We start from the raw sequence: 16,692 nt of genomic DNA, 5'->3' as shown, positions 1-16,692 counted from the left end.
CTCCCGAGTGCCGGGATTAAAGGCGTGCACCACCACCGCCCAGCAAAGGAGAGATTTTTAAAGCTAAAATTTATATACAGTAAAAGTGTACAAATAGGGCTTACAACAAATTTTTTAAGTGTATACACATCAATACTAGTGAATACATCAACACATACAAAACATTTCCACTATCCCTAGAAGTTCCCTCTGTCCCTTTCTAACTAGTCTCCTGCCAAAGTAATAACTGTTGAATGTCAGACAGATGGGACCATGGAACATGAACTCAGTATCTGCCTGTTGTCCGTCATCTTTTAGAACACTGATGGTGGCAAACGCCTTCAGCCCCAACACATTGTAGGCCGATCTTTGTGAGTTTAAGGCCTGCCAAATCTACACATTAAGTTTCAGACCAGCCAGAGCTACAGAAACCCTGTCTCAAATAAAAACAAAACAACTCACATAAAATAAAAAGATTTCTTTTTTATCAGTCAGTAATAATCTATTTTATGACTATTCCACAATTCCTAGAATCTATCCTTGAAGGGAGATTTAATTTTGATTTCCACTTAGGATTTTCTTCCATGCTAGCTACAAATAAAATTCCCTTTGAGGGCTGAGGAGTTTCATCCAGGCGGAACCTTCATCTGGTGATGGATGGAGACAGAAACAGAGACCCACATTGGAGCACTGGACTGAGCTCCCAAGGTCCTGATGAGGAGCAGAAGGAGGGAGAACATGAGCAAGAAAGTCAGGACCATGAGGGGTGCGTTCACCCACTGAGACGGCAGGACAGAACTAACGGGAGATCACCAAGACCAGTTGGAATGGGACTGATGGAACATGCGATCAAACCGGACTCTTCAATGTGGCTGACGGTGGAGGCTGACTGAGAAGCCAAGGACAATAGCGATGGGCTTTGATTCTACAGCATGGACGGGCTCTGTGTGAGCCTCCTGGGGGGAGTTGGGAGGACCTTGGACTTAACATAGTGAAGGGAACCCTGATGGCTCTTTGGCCTGGAGAGGGAAGGAGTGGGGGTATGGGTGGAGGGGAGGGGAGGGAAGTGGGAGGAGGGGAGGATATGGAAATTTTTAATAAAAAAATGAAAAAAAAATTTCCTTTGAGAAATGCAGGGAAGTAATGCCAGAAAAATAGGTCAGACTCCATCTCCTTTATCTACATTTATAAAATCACTGAAAGCACAAAGGTCAGTGTACTCACAGAGAGCACAAGGAAAACTAGGAATGTTAAATATGCAGTGTTGATTTTTCAAAAGAAAAGATGTGTTACCTGTTTTTCACCCAGAAGGCTGGGTGGGAACAGAGGTGGCCAGACCATACCAAGCTCCCACAAGGACCCAAGGTGGTGGTGGTTGTGGGTCTGAGGCTCAGAATCAACCAGAGCAGAGACAAGAAGTTCTGCACAGCAATACTGATTACTGGGCACACGACAGAAACTGACCAGTCAGGGACAATACTGACTCAGGAGCTGACTATGTCCATGAACATTCAGTTCAGCATGTATTTAAGCACAAAACCCACAATTTTCCCACCAATCAGGATGCAAAGATCATGGGCTTTTCCCTATGTGTTCAGTCAGTGTCAACTCACACAGAATGTAAGCTTTCCATCCAACCAATAAAATTCATTTGTTCTTTTTTTGTTATGAACAGCTGTGATTTTAGAAAATTAACCATGTACAACAGACTATTTTTTTCCAGATTGAACTGTATTAATAAATATACCTAAAATAAATTGAATGGTGTCAGTCTCTAGAAGTTTGAAACAATACTGGCTATTGAGTCGTGTTGAACTGGATTTCCTTCTTGCTTCCTATGAATTACTCTGCTGAACCTGCTGTCCGCTCCCAAGGAGGAGCTTACTAGGTGGCAGTTATGTAACTTGTAAATCGGCCTGCTTTTCTGAAAAATTCAGCAAAGTATTCTTTTTTTTTTTTTCGAGACAGGGTTTCTTTGTAGCTTTGGAGCCTGTCCTGGAACTAGCTCTTATAGACCAGGCTGGCCTCAAACTCAAGAGAGATCCGCCTGCAGCTGCCTCCTGAGTGCTGAGATTAAAGGTGTGCACCACCACTGCCCAGCTCTTGTTTTTTGTTTCTCAAGACAGGGTTTTTCTGTGTAGTCCTGGCTGTCCTAGAACTCACTCTGTAAACTAGGCTGGCCTTAAACTCACAGAGATCTGTCTGCAATTAAAGCCGTGCACCAACACGGCTAAAGTATTCTTTAATAAATATTATGTTTAATTTTAAAACTTCATTATTTTCTTTTAAATTAAGTTTTCTATGAGGAGGTTGACAAACATGTCATGGCACAGAGGTGGAGGTCGCAGGACAACTAGCAGGTGAGTCAGTTTTCTTCTCCCACTATATGGGCCCCAGGGGTTGGACTCAAGCCATCAGAATAGGTAATGGGTGCACTTACCCATAGAGCCATATCACTCGTCCAAATTTTTTTTTTAATTGAGACAGGGTTTCTCTGTGTAGCCCTGGCTGTCCCAGAACTCCCTCTGTAAACAAGGTTGGCCTCAAACTCACATAAATTCACCTGCCTCTGCCTCCCAAGTGTTGGGATTAAAGGTGTTCGTTCGCCAGCAACGCCTGGCTCCAAACTTCATTATTTTCAATGACAGAAATAATACTGTATTGTTTGGATAAAGTGTTTGTGTAGATATTAATCTTGTGTGTGCTCAAATAGTACCTTGTGCTTGATACTTTTTTGTTTTGTTTTCTTGAGTCAGGGTAGCTCGGGAACTTACTATGTAGACCAAGGCTAGATGGTCTCAGATCTGCCTGCCTCTGCCTTCTGAGTGCTGGAATTAACCATGTGTGCCACCACATCCAGCTGCATTTTTGGTTTTTGAGGCAGTCTTACATCTATGTAGTGATCCTCCTGCCTCTACCTACTAAGTGCTGGGACTAAATGAAAACTTCAGAAAGAAAAGGTAGAATCAACATGAATATAAAATTTTTTATAGCTGGTTATGGTGCCACAAGCCTTTAATCCCATGCCCTCCAGAGGCAGGGAAATTTTTGAATTTGAAGCCAATCTTGTCTACACAGTGAATTCCAGGCCAGCTAGGGCTACACAGTGAGATATTGTCTTGAGAGAAGGTGGGAGGAAGAGGGAGGAAGACTGAAGAGGAGAAAAACGGGGAGAGGGAAAGAGTAAGAATAAGAATGAATCTTAGGGCTGTGGCTGAGATGGGGCCACGGTTCCTCTGTCTTGTCCCCACTGCAGCCATCTAAGGCATCCCACCTCCCTCCACCCCTCCACTTATATTCCCCTTCCTATGGGAAAATCCCTTAGAAAATGGTAAGTCTTTATCAGAGCTAAAAAGTGACATCTTGACTCAAGAAAACAAGATAACTGAGGCCAAGATGCTCCAGTGAACTGCAGCTTTTCATTTCCATTAAAATGCTTGCTTGCCAGGCGGTGGTGGTGCATACCTTTAATCCCAGCAGTGGCAGGTGGATCTATGAGTTCAAGGTCAGCCTGATCTATAGAGTGAGTTACAAGACAGCCAGGGCTACACAGAGAAACACACTCTTGAAAAGACAAAACAAAACAAATAAATAAAAATAAAAGCTCCTTGCAGAAAGCAAAATGGTTTCTCTCCAAGCAGCTGATGACTGACTTAATAAGACTCTCAAATTCGGATTCTGGTTATGACAAGTGATCCTTGGTTTTTGTCTCCATGACCGCTCAGTTGGTAAAGTGATTGCCTACCATGCAAGAGGCCTTGGGTTAAATTCTACAATCAAAACAAATAAACAGGGGCTGGAGAGATGGCTCAGCAGTTAAAAGCACTGGCTGCTCTTCCAGCGGTCCTGAGCTCAATTCCCGGTACCTTCGTGGTGGCTCACAACCATCTGTAATGAGATCTGGTGCCCTCTTCTGCCCTGCAGGGGTACATACAGGCAGAACACAGTATACATAATAAATCAATTAAAAAAAACCAAATAAATAGAATTTAAGTTATTTATTCTTCAATGAAGTGCTTCCCCTAAGATTACCTAAGTTAATTTAAAAACATGGATTAATTTAATGTTTTTAGTTTGTCCTAAAATATTAACCAATAATAAACCAAAAAGTTACATCACAAGGAAAAAAAAGCTGTAAATTTCTGCAGATTATTGCCTAGATTTAAAACTAGTTCTCCCAGGGCTGGAGAGATGGCTCAGTGGTTAAGAGTACTAGCTGTTCTTCCAGAGGCCCTGAGTTCAATTCCCAGCACCCACATTGTAGCTCATATCCATCTCTAGTGGGATCTGATGCCCTCTTCTGGCATAAAGTCATAGTTGCAGATAGAACATTAATATACATAAAATATATAAATAAACCCTAAAAAAAGGAAAGAAAACTAGTTCTCCTGTGGGCTGATGGTGGAATACAGAATTTCACTACAGAAAGACCAAAATTATAAACCCGTTGCCACACAAGGAGTTCAGGCTGGGTTGTTACAAAATTCGAGACCACCAGGAAAGGACCACAGAATCAATCCAGATTACAATTAGATGAATTTATTAAAACTGCTAGCAGGGTGATAGCCTTAAAGCCAAATTAAAGGCATAGCTCCCATAAGGGGTTGAAAGAAGGGTTTTTAAAAGGCAAACCCACAATGACTTAATTTTTCTGTGAATTTGCATCTCTGTGAGAAACTGCCTCACTCCCCTTACATACATCAGTGAGTTACAAAAGCCAGAGCAAGCAGCTAATTATTTCACAACAGTTATACCATTCTGGAAAGGGCACAAAAAATCATGAATTTAAGTTAAAGGGAAAAACTACTAAAATGGGTACCTTAGCCATCACATTCCCTACTGGCTCTAGTTCACAGAAGTTAAATCAATTCATGCTGAAGTACAGGTTGGTAACGAGCCTGTAGGGCTCATATTTTAGCAACAGACTTGATTCTACTTTTAATGTTAGTAGCCAACTTCAAATGCAGGGGCCAACTGTGATGCCAAGGAGCAGTATGAAGCAGAGGCCCAGCCATGACCATTAAAGGGTATAAGTCATGGGGACCAAGAGAAAAGAGACTGAACCAATTAGAAGCCTCAGTTCACTCCTTTGCCCTTGAATCTAAGTTTTTCTGAATCATATCTAAAGTTTTCAATGTAACTCCCGAGTTACTGACACAGAGACAGTTTTTACTTACAACAGCACAAAAACGACTTTCCTTCAAGAGTAACAAATCCAGTCCTCGATGCTTCTATAAAACCATTTCTGCTGGGGAAACTACTTGTTTTCCACGCTATGTCTTGGTCTACTTTATTCCTTAGTGTTTGAAAACTCTGGTCTTGAGTAACTAGGGCTGATGCTACTGACCTCTGACTCCTGCTTCATGAGGAGGGGTAGAGCTGCGACTGACACTCTTTTCTAACAAGGCCCTAATGAGCCTCAGAATGGAAATGTCCTTCATAATCAGGCAAAAGTTTTATACTCAATTTAAATTTTCTGGTGGGGTAGTAGTTAATAGAGAGATTGACCTCTAGCCCATATAACAGGGAGGCCTGGGACCTAGACAAAGCTAACAATGTCTTCCCAGGCTGGGTGTGTATAATTTGTCCAATTATGCAGTAACTTCAAGGTCTTGAGCTCAGGGACATCACCAGGGGATATGAGTCCGTACTGCAGTAGGGGTGAGGATGACTCTATTACTGCAGCCTCTTGATTGTGACTGTGGGTGGAGTGGCCTGAGAAGGGGGGACAGAGAAATGAGATACCCTAATCCCTGACTGAGGCTGCCAGTTTATTTTAAGACCTACAGGATTGGCTAGGTAGGATGGTACCCTTTTCTGAATAGTGAATTCTACACCGGGACTGTTTCCATAATTCTTAAATTTAAGTACAAACCCCCAGGTCTGACCTGCAAGCCAGTGTTTGGAGCTCAATTCATTCCAGGCCGTGATCTTGAAAGTGAAGGGGTTGCAGGTCCCAGGTTTACAATCCTGAGAAGGATACACTCACTGAATGGAGATGAATGGGTCTTTATGTCCACCCTGGTCAGACTTAGTCTCACAGCCTGGGGTGGAACAATGATCTCTTTACATTTATGACAATGTATAGGCCCATCGGCTGGGCATGCATAAAATGGTGAAGGCCAGAAGGATATTTCCTGCATTTTGGTCCCACACCCTGGGTGAACTGGACTTTAACTTTCCCATTCAGCCATAAGTTTATTGTTATCAAAGAAATCGCACAGGATGAATCTAAACACAGGTTGAGAGGTGGCATTCCAGAAAATGCCTATTATTTTCTTATCTGCAGTTCGAGACAGTTCCCAATCCCAGACTTCAACACTTTTAGTTGGCCATATATAGGAGTTACCTACCAAGATTCCCAATATTAGTGTCAGTCTGAGTTCAAGATGCAGGTCAGCTATACCTTTAGAGGGCAATGGGAAGTTTGCATGACCCTCCATTTGTCACCTTCCCCTGGCTGGCTATGTCCACCTTTACATGGGATTGGTGGATCCAAACTGCAGTCATACTACCTTGATGGCCTTTGGATCACAGGATACAGTTCCTTCCAGGAAGGTTCCGGAGTCTTGCTGGGTAAGTGGTGGACCCACACCAAGTCCCCAGGTTGGAACCTGTGTGCTGATTCAGTCAAGGGTGGTGCAGGCAGTGGGTGACAGATGGCTCTGGTTGTCTGCTATGGTGCCTGTAAGGACTTGAGGAAGGAACGATTAGACAGCTCAATAATCTGTGGCCTTCCCATGATAGGAATAAGTGGAAGTGGTCGGCCAAACATTTCACTTGTCCTGACAGGGGAGCACCTGATCCTAAAAAGAACAGTAAGGAGAAATTCTGTCCACCCCTTTGCTAGTTTCTGCCCACAATTTAATAAATGGTTTTGTAAATAGTTATTTCTTTCTACCTGTCCTAAACTCTGTGATCTACAGGCACAGTATAATTTTCATGTATTCCTGGAGTTTTGGCTACCATGAAGGCCCTGCCTTTATCAGACCCTAAAAAGGAGGGAAGACCAAATAGGGAAATAATGTCCATTAATAACTATATTAGCTGTTTCTGAGCTGGTGGGAAAGGCTTCTTACCCATCCTGAAAAAGTATCTATAAAAACTAGCAAATACCGGGGTTGAAGTCAATTCTCAGCAACCACATGGTGGCTCACAACCCCTTGGATTGCAATCTGGTGCCATCTTCTGGCCTGCAGGGACACATATAGAACACTGCATACACACTAAATAAATACATCTTTTTTAAAAAAAAAAAAGGGCTGGAGAGATGGCTCAGCGGTTAAGAGCATTGCCTGCTCTTCCACAGGTCCTGAGTTCAATTCCCAGCAACCACATGGTGGTTCGCAACCATCTGTAATAAGATCTGTTGCCCTCTTCTGGCCTTCAGGCATACATGTAGACAGAATATTGTATACATAATAAATAAATAAATTTAAAAAATTCTTAAAAAAAAAAAAACTAGCAAATACCAGTAGGCAAACCTCATCAGAGCAAATTCAGTAAAGTCTAATTCCCAATGTTTACCAGGTTAAGTCTCTTTTTGCGAGCACCCACCATAGGTACAAGTGTTGGTTTTCCTTTCTCACAATCACCTGGGTTTGTGACAGCACAGTGGCAGGCGATTTGTTCAACCCTTTCAGCCACGTGGTATAGAAAGTACCTATCCCTGATTAATTTTTAATTTGGTTGATCCCAGGTGTTTTGATGAATTTGTGAGAATGGGTAGCCCCAGGAATTCTGGCAGGAAGAACCCATTGTCTCAGAGGACCCTTGTCCGGTCCAGTTTTCTTCCTTGCTAGTATACACAGGACATTCTAGCAGGTGTGGCTCAGGCAGGAGGATGAGTATTGAGAGGGCCTGATATTTGCAGTGGCCCCATTGGCTCTGTGGTAACTCCTTTTGCCATGGCATCAGTAAATCTGTTGACTCATCCTTCAACTGAGTCCCCTCTATGGTGTCCTAGACAATGGACAATAGCAAGCTTTTCTGGCAGCCAAATAGCTGCTAGGAGAGCTACGATCTCCTCCTCTTTGGTTTTGATCTCCTTTCCCTCAGGGTTAGCACGCCTCGTTCCTGTACAAGGCATCGTGGATATGTGGAATGGCAAAGGCATACAGCTACCAGTATAGATGTTGATGGTTGACTATTTCCCCACCTTAGTGCCTGAATCAAGGCTATTAGTTCTGCTTTTGGGCTGATACTCCTTGAGGAAGAGATTGAGCTCAGGTTACCTCAATGAGTGTCACTAGAGCTGTACCAGCACACCTCGGCCCATCCTGCATATAGCCGCTTTCATTGGTGAACAGGGTTGCATCTGCCTTTCTGACAGGCTGGACTCACAGGTCTAGTCATCCACACTGCAGATGGTCAATGGCTTAGACATGGTCATGGACTAGCTATTCTTTGGGGTTAGGCAGAAGAGATGCTGGGCTCAACAATGCAGAAGTTGAGAATCTGATCCTGGATGCATCAAAAATGAGAGCCCAATAATGAGTAAGCACGTGTTTGACAGCTAGCACTCAGAGGCTCCCCAAAGGAGCATTTCAATGGTGTAGTGACAACCAACTCCTTCCTCATGGTCCATTTATCAACTTCTTTTATCAATAATGCAGTGGCAGCAATAGCCTGGATGCAAACTGGTCATCCTGATACAACTGGGTCTAGGTGTTTAGACAAATAAGCTACAGGCCTTTTTTGTTTTTTGAGATGGTTTCTCTGTATGTAGCTTTGGAGCCTGTCCTGGAACTAGCTCTTGTAGACCAGGCTGGTCTCGAACTCACAGAGATCCACCTGCCTCTGCCTCCCGAGTGCTGGGATTAAAGGTGTGCACCACCACCGCCTGGTGCCACAGGTCTTTTTCATGGTCCCCAAGTTTGAGTCAATATGCCTTTCATCAACCAATTTTATTCATCTACAATCAAGTGGAAAGGTTTAGCAATGTCAGGTAACCTGAGCACTGGAGTCTCCTTTTCCTTGCCCTCCCAGCTCAGAGGGTCATTTCCTCCTAGGCTCAATTATAATGGTTTTGCTAATTCTGCCAAGTTAGGTACCCATAGTCTGTAACCGGGAATTCTCTCACCTGCCTTTTATCCTGTTGTTCATGAATATTCACGATAGCTTGTATCCTGCCTGAGGACAGGATCCTGCTGCCTCCCTCCATGCTATGTCCCAGATTAAGTTACCTTATTGAAGCATAATTGGGCCTTTTTTGTCAGATACCTAGTAGCCCAGCTGCTGGAGTGTTTCTCCACCGTAGTTTGCTGGCACTCTTTGAGGGTGTGTGCAACAATGAGATCCTTCAAATATTGCAAGAGGGTGATTTTCAGTTGCGATTGGTGATACTCAAGGAGGTCTGCACTAAGAGCCTCATCAGAGTGGGGAGAGTTTTTTTTTGTTTGTTTGTTTTGTTTTGTTTTTTTGAGACAGGGTTTCTTTTTATAAGAGCCCTAGCTACCCTGGAACTATCTCTGTAGACCAGGCGAGCCTCACAGAACTCCACCTGCCTCTGCCTCCATAGTGCTGGGATTAAAGGTGTGAGCCACCACAACTTTAGAATGGGGTAGTTCTTAAACCCCTGTAGAAGTTGAGACCAGTTCAATAGGTCATTGAACCCTGACTTGGGATCTGTCCATTCAAAAGCAAACATGGATTGGTTCACAGGATCCAGACGCAGAGAGAAAAAGGCATCCTTAGGTCTAAGACAGTGTATACAGTTTTTCCTGGAGCTAACAGGCTGAGTAAAGTATAAGGATTAGGCACTTGAGGGTAAACAGTTTCTACTTTTTTTTGGCTTCCTTTGCAACTGGATATCTAACCTATACAAGCAAAGCTGAGTTCAAGAGTTGAATAATTATTGTGAGACCAGTGCAGGGGAATTAGTCTCTACCTATACTGCAGAAAACTTAACATTAATTTTGTTAGGCGTGATTCATCAGCTCCTAGTTTTTCAATACTCATTTTTATTTGTCATTTTATAGTCTTCTGAAAAAGGACAATTTACCAGAATTGCTGAGTATGGACTTGCCAGGTCCAGAATGGCTTTATTCTCATTGAACAAGATAATGGTGGCATTAAGTTTTCTCAACAAACCTCTACGAATCAGGGGATATGGAAATCTGGCATAACAAGAAAAGAATGAATCACAGAACCTTACCCAAGGTTCACTTCTTGGCTAGTGGTTCTCTCCTCAGTGACGGGGTTTTAGAGGCCAGGTCAGCACTGATGGGCTGTATTCATGCTTACCAGAAACCAGAATTTTGCGCTCTATTTTCCTGTAACCATGGGCTCTTGGGGGCTCACTGGTATGGTGCCCTGGCCCTATCAATTTGATCCAGTTAAGACTGAAGATCAGCTCTCTTTTTCATGTCTATGAACTTTTGGGCTCCTGTTTTTCCAGTGTACTTTTTCTCTACAATATGCACACTGGTTCTTCTTCATCCTGGCTCAGGTATGATTTGGTTGTCTGAAGGCAACCATCAGGCCCTCTCTGAAGTTGGTTATCATTATCCTGGCCAGCCTTATGTCCTCATCTGGATCTCTGCTGTTAAGTCTTCTGAGTAATTTATAACAGCTGTGACCTGTTCATTCCTTCAGCCCTTCTAACTTCTTCAAATGATTGGGGCTGACTGGGTAAGGAAAGAAATGTTAGCGACCCCCTGGTTTTCTGGGCTGTCCATATCCTGGTAAGCCTCTTGGAGATGCTCCAGCAACCCAGCAGGATTCCTCAAATTATTTCAGATACCTCTGAGATATTAAATGGCTTTCTATGCACTACTCTTATTCTGGTCAGCAGGGCCGGGCGATAGGTGGAGAGCCCTGCTACCTTGATTAGTGCTGGGATTCCAGTTTAAGGTTTGAGGGCAATATTCACTCAGCTCTTTTTTTCCAATGAACCCATTGCAGCCTTCCTGGCCTCAGTAATAAAACAGGATACCTAAAACCTGCTTATAACCAACCCAGGCAGGCTGACTGGCAAAGTTTCTGACAAGTTGTTGAGGGTCTACGGTTCTCAGAAAAGGGAGAATTTTGGGTCTTTCAATTATACAGATCACTGGCTGAAAGGAACAGACTACAAAATGCCTAGGCCTCTGCCCATTTCCCGTCCCTTCCTCTAACAGGGGTTGGGGCCCATTAGGGGTGCCTCTCTGAAACGGAGTACAGCTAGGGTCTGGCTCGACTGAGGTGGAGCACAACCCCACCCATTCTGAGTATGCAGAGGTTGAGAATGAGTTAGATGGAGGTGAGGGAAAATCAGGATAAACTTGAGTACCCTTCAGACAGTCGGGCCCTGGACTGTCTGGATGTGTCGAGTGTAAGGTGAGGAACCATCCTCCTCCTCTCCATGGGCTCTGCACCAATGCCTGTCTCCAGGTTTCTGTCCTGTTTGAGTTCCTGTCCTGACAGTGACATGGAAGTGTAGGTAAAATAAACCCTTTTCTCCCCAAGTTGCTTTGGTCATGGTGTTTCATCATGGCAATAGTGACCTTGACCAAACAATTTGTTCACCTTACTTTGTCCCAAGTTGTAAATTACCAAGGGGAGGTGCAATTCAGTCCTATTGATTTTAAAGATGAGGTCACCACCTTAAAAACACTTGTTCTGAGCATGGTGGTGAATACACCCAGCACCCAGGAGGAAGAGGCAAGATGATGTCTGTGAATCCAGCTTGGTCTACAGAGTGTGTTCCAGGGCAGTCAAGGCTATTAAAAAAAGAGACTGTCGGGCTGGAGAGAGAGATGGCTCAGAGGTTAAGAACATTGACTGTTCTTCCAGAGGTCCTGAGTTCAATTCCCAGCCACCACATGGGGATTAACAATAATCTGTAATGAGGTCTTGTAATGAGGTCTTCTGGCCTGCAGGCAGAACAATGTATACATAATAATAACAAAAAAGAATATGATATATGTATATATGTATGTATATATATATATATATAGAGAGAGAGAGAGAGAGAGAGAGAGAGAGAGAGAGAGACAGACTGTCTCCACGCCCCCAAAAAGAAAATCTACTTCTATAAATGCTACCAACATGACTCGGTGGTTATAATGTTTGCTTTGTTTGTGTTTGGATCTTAGTACCCATGTAAAGAAGCCAGGCATGGCAGGGCTTGTCTTTAACTCTAGAGCTGAGGAACTGAGAGGTAGATCCCCAGGGCCAGCAAACTCCAGGTTAGTTAGATTGTCTCAATAATAAGGTAGAGGGCTGGAGAGCTGGCTCAGTGGTTAAGAGCACTGGCTGCTCTTCCAAAGGTCCTGAGTTCAATTCCCAACAACCACATGGTGGCTCACAACCATCTGTAATGAGATTTGGCGTCCTCCTCTGGCGTGCGGGCATACATGGAGGCAGAACACTGTATACATAATAAATAAATAAATCTTTAAAAAAATAAAATAAGGTAGAGAAGCAATTGAGGAAGATATCTGTCTTTATTTTCTACTGCTATGATAAAACACTGGTCAAAAAAAAAATTGGGGCAGGGTTAATATCATATTATACCTCTCAGGTTATACTCCATCACTGAGGTAAATCAGGGCAAGAATTGGAGCAGAAACCATGGAGAAACACTGCTTATTGGCTTGTTCCTCTTGCCTTCTTATACAACCTAGACCCATCTGCCCAAGGGTGGTACAGCCCATAGTTGGTTGAGTCCACCCACATCATTAATCAAGAAAATGCCTTTCCTACAGGCTAATTTGCTTGGAGGTATTTTCTCAATTGAGGTTTCTTCTTCCCAAATGACTCCAGCTTGTATCAAATTGAAAACTATGAAACTATCTTAGTCAATGTGCAATGCCCTAGTCAATGTGCAATGTCTTAATAATGTCCCTTAGTAAAGGCACACTATGGCCACAACATCTAACTGTGGCTGGCTTACAGTTCAGAGGGTTAGTCCACAGTCAGCATGGTGGGAGCATGGTGGCATGCAGGCAGACATGGTGCTGGAGAAGTAGCTGAGAAGTCTACATCCAAATCTGCAGGCAGCAGGAGAGAGATCATGGGCCTAGCTTGAGTTTTTGAAACCTCAAAGCCCACCCCCAGTGACATACTTCCTCCAACAAGGCCATACTTCCAGATCCTTTCAAAGAGTGCCACTCCCTGATGACCATTCATTCAAATCTATAGGAACCATTCCCATTCAAACTGCCACACTAACCAGCACAGCATCCAAAGTCGACTCCCCAGATGTCACCTCACATCTGGAAGATGACTCATTCTTAAACTGGGTCTCCCCACCATTTTCTTTTCTTTTTTTTTTTCAAGTGCTAAGATTAAAGGCATGTGCTATCACCACTTAGCTGGTTTTTTTTTTGTTTGTTTGTTTGTTTGTTTCTTGGCTCTTCTTTCCTCCTAATCCACAATCACAGACTTCATTACAGTTGTTTTCGCTCTGTACTTCTTGCAATCTCCCCTTATTCCAGACACGTCACCATCCCTATGAAGAAGACCTCTAAATTTCATTTTTTTTCTCAGAACCATTTTTTCCACATCCCAGAATTACTTATAGCACTGGAACTTTAAACTTGAAATACTGAATAAGAATATTTTTAAAATTAGTTTTATTCCATTTTCTTATGTGTGTGAGTTCAAGTGGGCACACCTCTGCCATGGCTCATGTGCCAGAGCTCACATCTGGCAATCAGAAGACAATGTGCAGGAATCTGATTTCTCCTTTTATGATGTGGGTTCTTTGGGTCAAACTCAGGTGGCCATGCTTGATGGCAGGCATATGCACCTGCTGAGTCATTTCACCAGCCCAAAAGAATCCACTCCAATGGCCTCCTAAACTGTTCCTTTTTCTTCCATTTTCAAATTTTATCAATACCACACATTTGTCAAATAATTCAGGCTCAGGAATTTGGGGAATCTAGGTTTCTACATATCTCCAAGATTTTATTTTATTTTAAGACAGGGTTTTATGTGGCTGAGATTGGCCTTGAACATTCCCAGTAACTGAAGCTCACCTTGAAATTCCTAATTCCATAATTCCAAGAGCTGGTATTAGGGATGTGAGCCACCAAACCCACAGAGCAAACTATTACTCATCACATTCAGGGTTGAAAAGAGCTAAAGATAATTCTCATGTTTGTCTTAGCTGTACCCAATAACTGAGAAGGAAATACAAGAAGAGAAGCAGGTTAAGGGATGGTAATGAGTTTGTGTAAGAACTGGTGAATGTGTGGTGTGAAAATTCAAAGTTACATAGTTGAATATGTGAGTGGGTTTAAAGCCAAAAAGACTATAAATGTCTATCAAATACGTACTGATAGAGAACAAACCACTCTCGTTTGATAGCTAAAATTAGCAAAAGCTTACTCAGTTTTTGTGAGAAAGCTGGGAACAGCACATCCAGATGGTTCTGATTGGAGTCTCTCATGTGCCCACATAGAAGGCTCCACTTCCAACTTCATGTGTATGATTACTAGCTGGTTGTCAAAGCAGCTTCACAACATGGCACCTGGCTTCCTCTCTGGCCTAGAATTCACTGCAATCCTCCTGCCTTAGGCTTCTAAGTAGTGGTATAACAAGTACCATGCCAGGCTTGGCATCCTATCACCTTCTTAACACTGTATTAGGAAGAACCCAGTCACTAAATCGCCCACACTGAAAGGTGTGTGCTGATGTTTCATGACGTGGGAGTAGCAATACCAGTTTCAGCTCTCTCACCTTGCAATGCCACACTAGATCAACTTTACTAAAGAGCATTATTAGCATGAGTATTCTTATGATTTCTCTCAAGTGTGACCATAGTTTAACAACGAGCTACTTTGTCAGTTTTTATTTTTATTTATTTATTTATTTATTTATTTTTATTTTTATTTTTTTTTGGTTTTTCAAGACAGGGTTTCTCTGTGGCTTTGGAGCCTGTCCTGGAACTAGCTCTTGTAGACCAGGCTGGTCTCGAACTCACAGAGATCCGCCTGCCTCTGCCTCCCAAGTGCTGGGATTAAAGGCGTGCGCCACCACCGCCCGGCTTACTTTGTCAGTTTTTAAAGCCTCTATCCCATCCCATCCCTCCATTTTGCACTTCTCTGGCTTTGGTCACTTACCGTTTCCAAACACCTCCAGGATCATCTGAATTCATGCCGTTTCCTTAGCCCAGAAGTCTGGTGCTTGGGGCTGGAGAGATGGCTCAGCAGCTAAGAGCATTGGCCGCTCTTCCAGACCTGGGTTTGTGTCCCAGCACTCACATGATGGTTTACAGCCAACTGTAATTCCAGTTCTAGAAGGGTTCAACACCCTCTTCTGGGTTCCACAGGCACTGCACACATGTGGTGCACAGACATACATGAAAGCAAAACACCTGTACACATAAAATAAAAATAAATATCTTTTTTTTAAAAAGTCTAGTTCTCAAACAATGGATGCTTTTTGGAGTGTGTTAGTGTATTAAGAAGCCTGGATACCTCAAGCCCAATGTAACAATTCACTGCAATATGCTAAAAGTTCATCTTATAGTAGATTCTAAAACAGAAGAAGGTGCCAATGACTTTTTCCAAAATGTTTAGTACAAGTTGATTTAAGACAAGATCCTTATTAGACACTAGCAGAAGAGCGTTATTCTTTCCTAGAAGGGCCGCTTTTGGAAACAAAAGGCGACAGATAACATTCTACTTCATTTCTTCAGGTCTCGAAAAACTTCACACAGCTAGTTGAGAAAAGACTGTCACTAGCCTCAATAGCTACCCCATAGCTCCTAAAAAAAACTATGGAGCTGTGCTGGTACAAAGGCTGTGGGGCTCACTCACCCTTGTAATCCCAGCCTCGGGATGCAGGGGAGGAGGATTGAGTCAAGTTTCAGGACAACCTGGGCTAAATAGCAAGCTCTTGACCAAAAAAAAATAAAATAAAATAAAATAAATGGAGCGTGTTGGCGTACGCCTTTAACTTCAGCACTGTGGAGGCTGAGGCAGGAGGATCTCAGTTCGAGGCCAGTCTGGTCTAGAGAAGAGTTCTAGGATATTCTGAACTCTGTCTCAAAACAAACAAACAAACAAACAAAACAAAATAAAAACTAATGGTACCACTCGGAGCTTCCGATACTGAGAACAACACCGCTGTTATAAGGCAAGGTCAGCACAATGGGTATGCTCGGCAACTACTCCTAATTTAAAAAGAAAACGTATACTGTATCTATTCGTAAAGAGGAAATAAGTAGAGTATGCGTCTAACGGTCCTGGAAGCTTCTAGGAGGCTGTGGTCTCTGCGGAAGGGAGAGAAGTAGGAAGGAGACATTCTGGAGTATTGCGCTACTTATTGATAGTCCAGGGTTTACCTGAGCCGACGCTCCGGAGACCGACTCATCTTCTTCTTCCTCACTCAGCTTCACGCCCCTGCTCCTGGCGGTTCCTCATTATTTCAGGGAACAGCACCAACTAGGGGAAAGCGACGCCCGAAGCCACAACGGGGTGGAGGAGCCTCGGCTTCCCGCTCTTCAGGGGCCTGCACAGGGTTGAGGACAGGGCTCCAGTCTCTCCTCAGGACGCGCTCCCGCTTTCCTCCGTGGAGGAGCTGCAGGGCTTGCGAGGCGCGGTGCCTTAGGAAGAGCCGGACGCAAAGCGCCGCCTCAGCGATGGCTCTGACCCCTGCCGGCTCCCTCACCACCAACTACACGCGCGGGGGGGGGGGGGGGCCCCGAAATCGAATCCCCCGCCTTGCGGAAATAAAGCACTAGGCCCCCGGGCGGTCCCGCCCCTTATTTTCCGGTTCCGG

General features: G+C 43.6%; 1 long non-coding RNA gene across 1 annotated transcript; it reads right to left on the bottom strand.

Annotated features, from left to right (window-relative positions):
• Positions 1-4,295: 4,295 nt before the first annotated feature.
• Positions 4,296-16,573, bottom strand: LOC119813729. Its single transcript, XR_005285213.1, has 3 exons — positions 16,256-16,573; positions 15,030-15,283; positions 4,296-6,673 (listed from the first exon to the last, which is right to left on the bottom strand). It is a non-coding gene; the product is annotated as an uncharacterized LOC119813729 (long non-coding RNA).
• Between the last annotated feature and the right edge of the window lie 119 nt (positions 16,574-16,692).

Source organism: Arvicola amphibius, chromosome 4 (assembly GCF_903992535.2).
Source record: "Arvicola amphibius chromosome 4, mArvAmp1.2, whole genome shotgun sequence".
In the NCBI taxonomy this organism is placed as follows: Eukaryota; Metazoa; Chordata; class Mammalia; order Rodentia; family Cricetidae; genus Arvicola; species Arvicola amphibius.
Note: the sequence above shows the minus strand (reverse complement) of the source record. Positions and strands in the feature narration are given on the sequence as shown.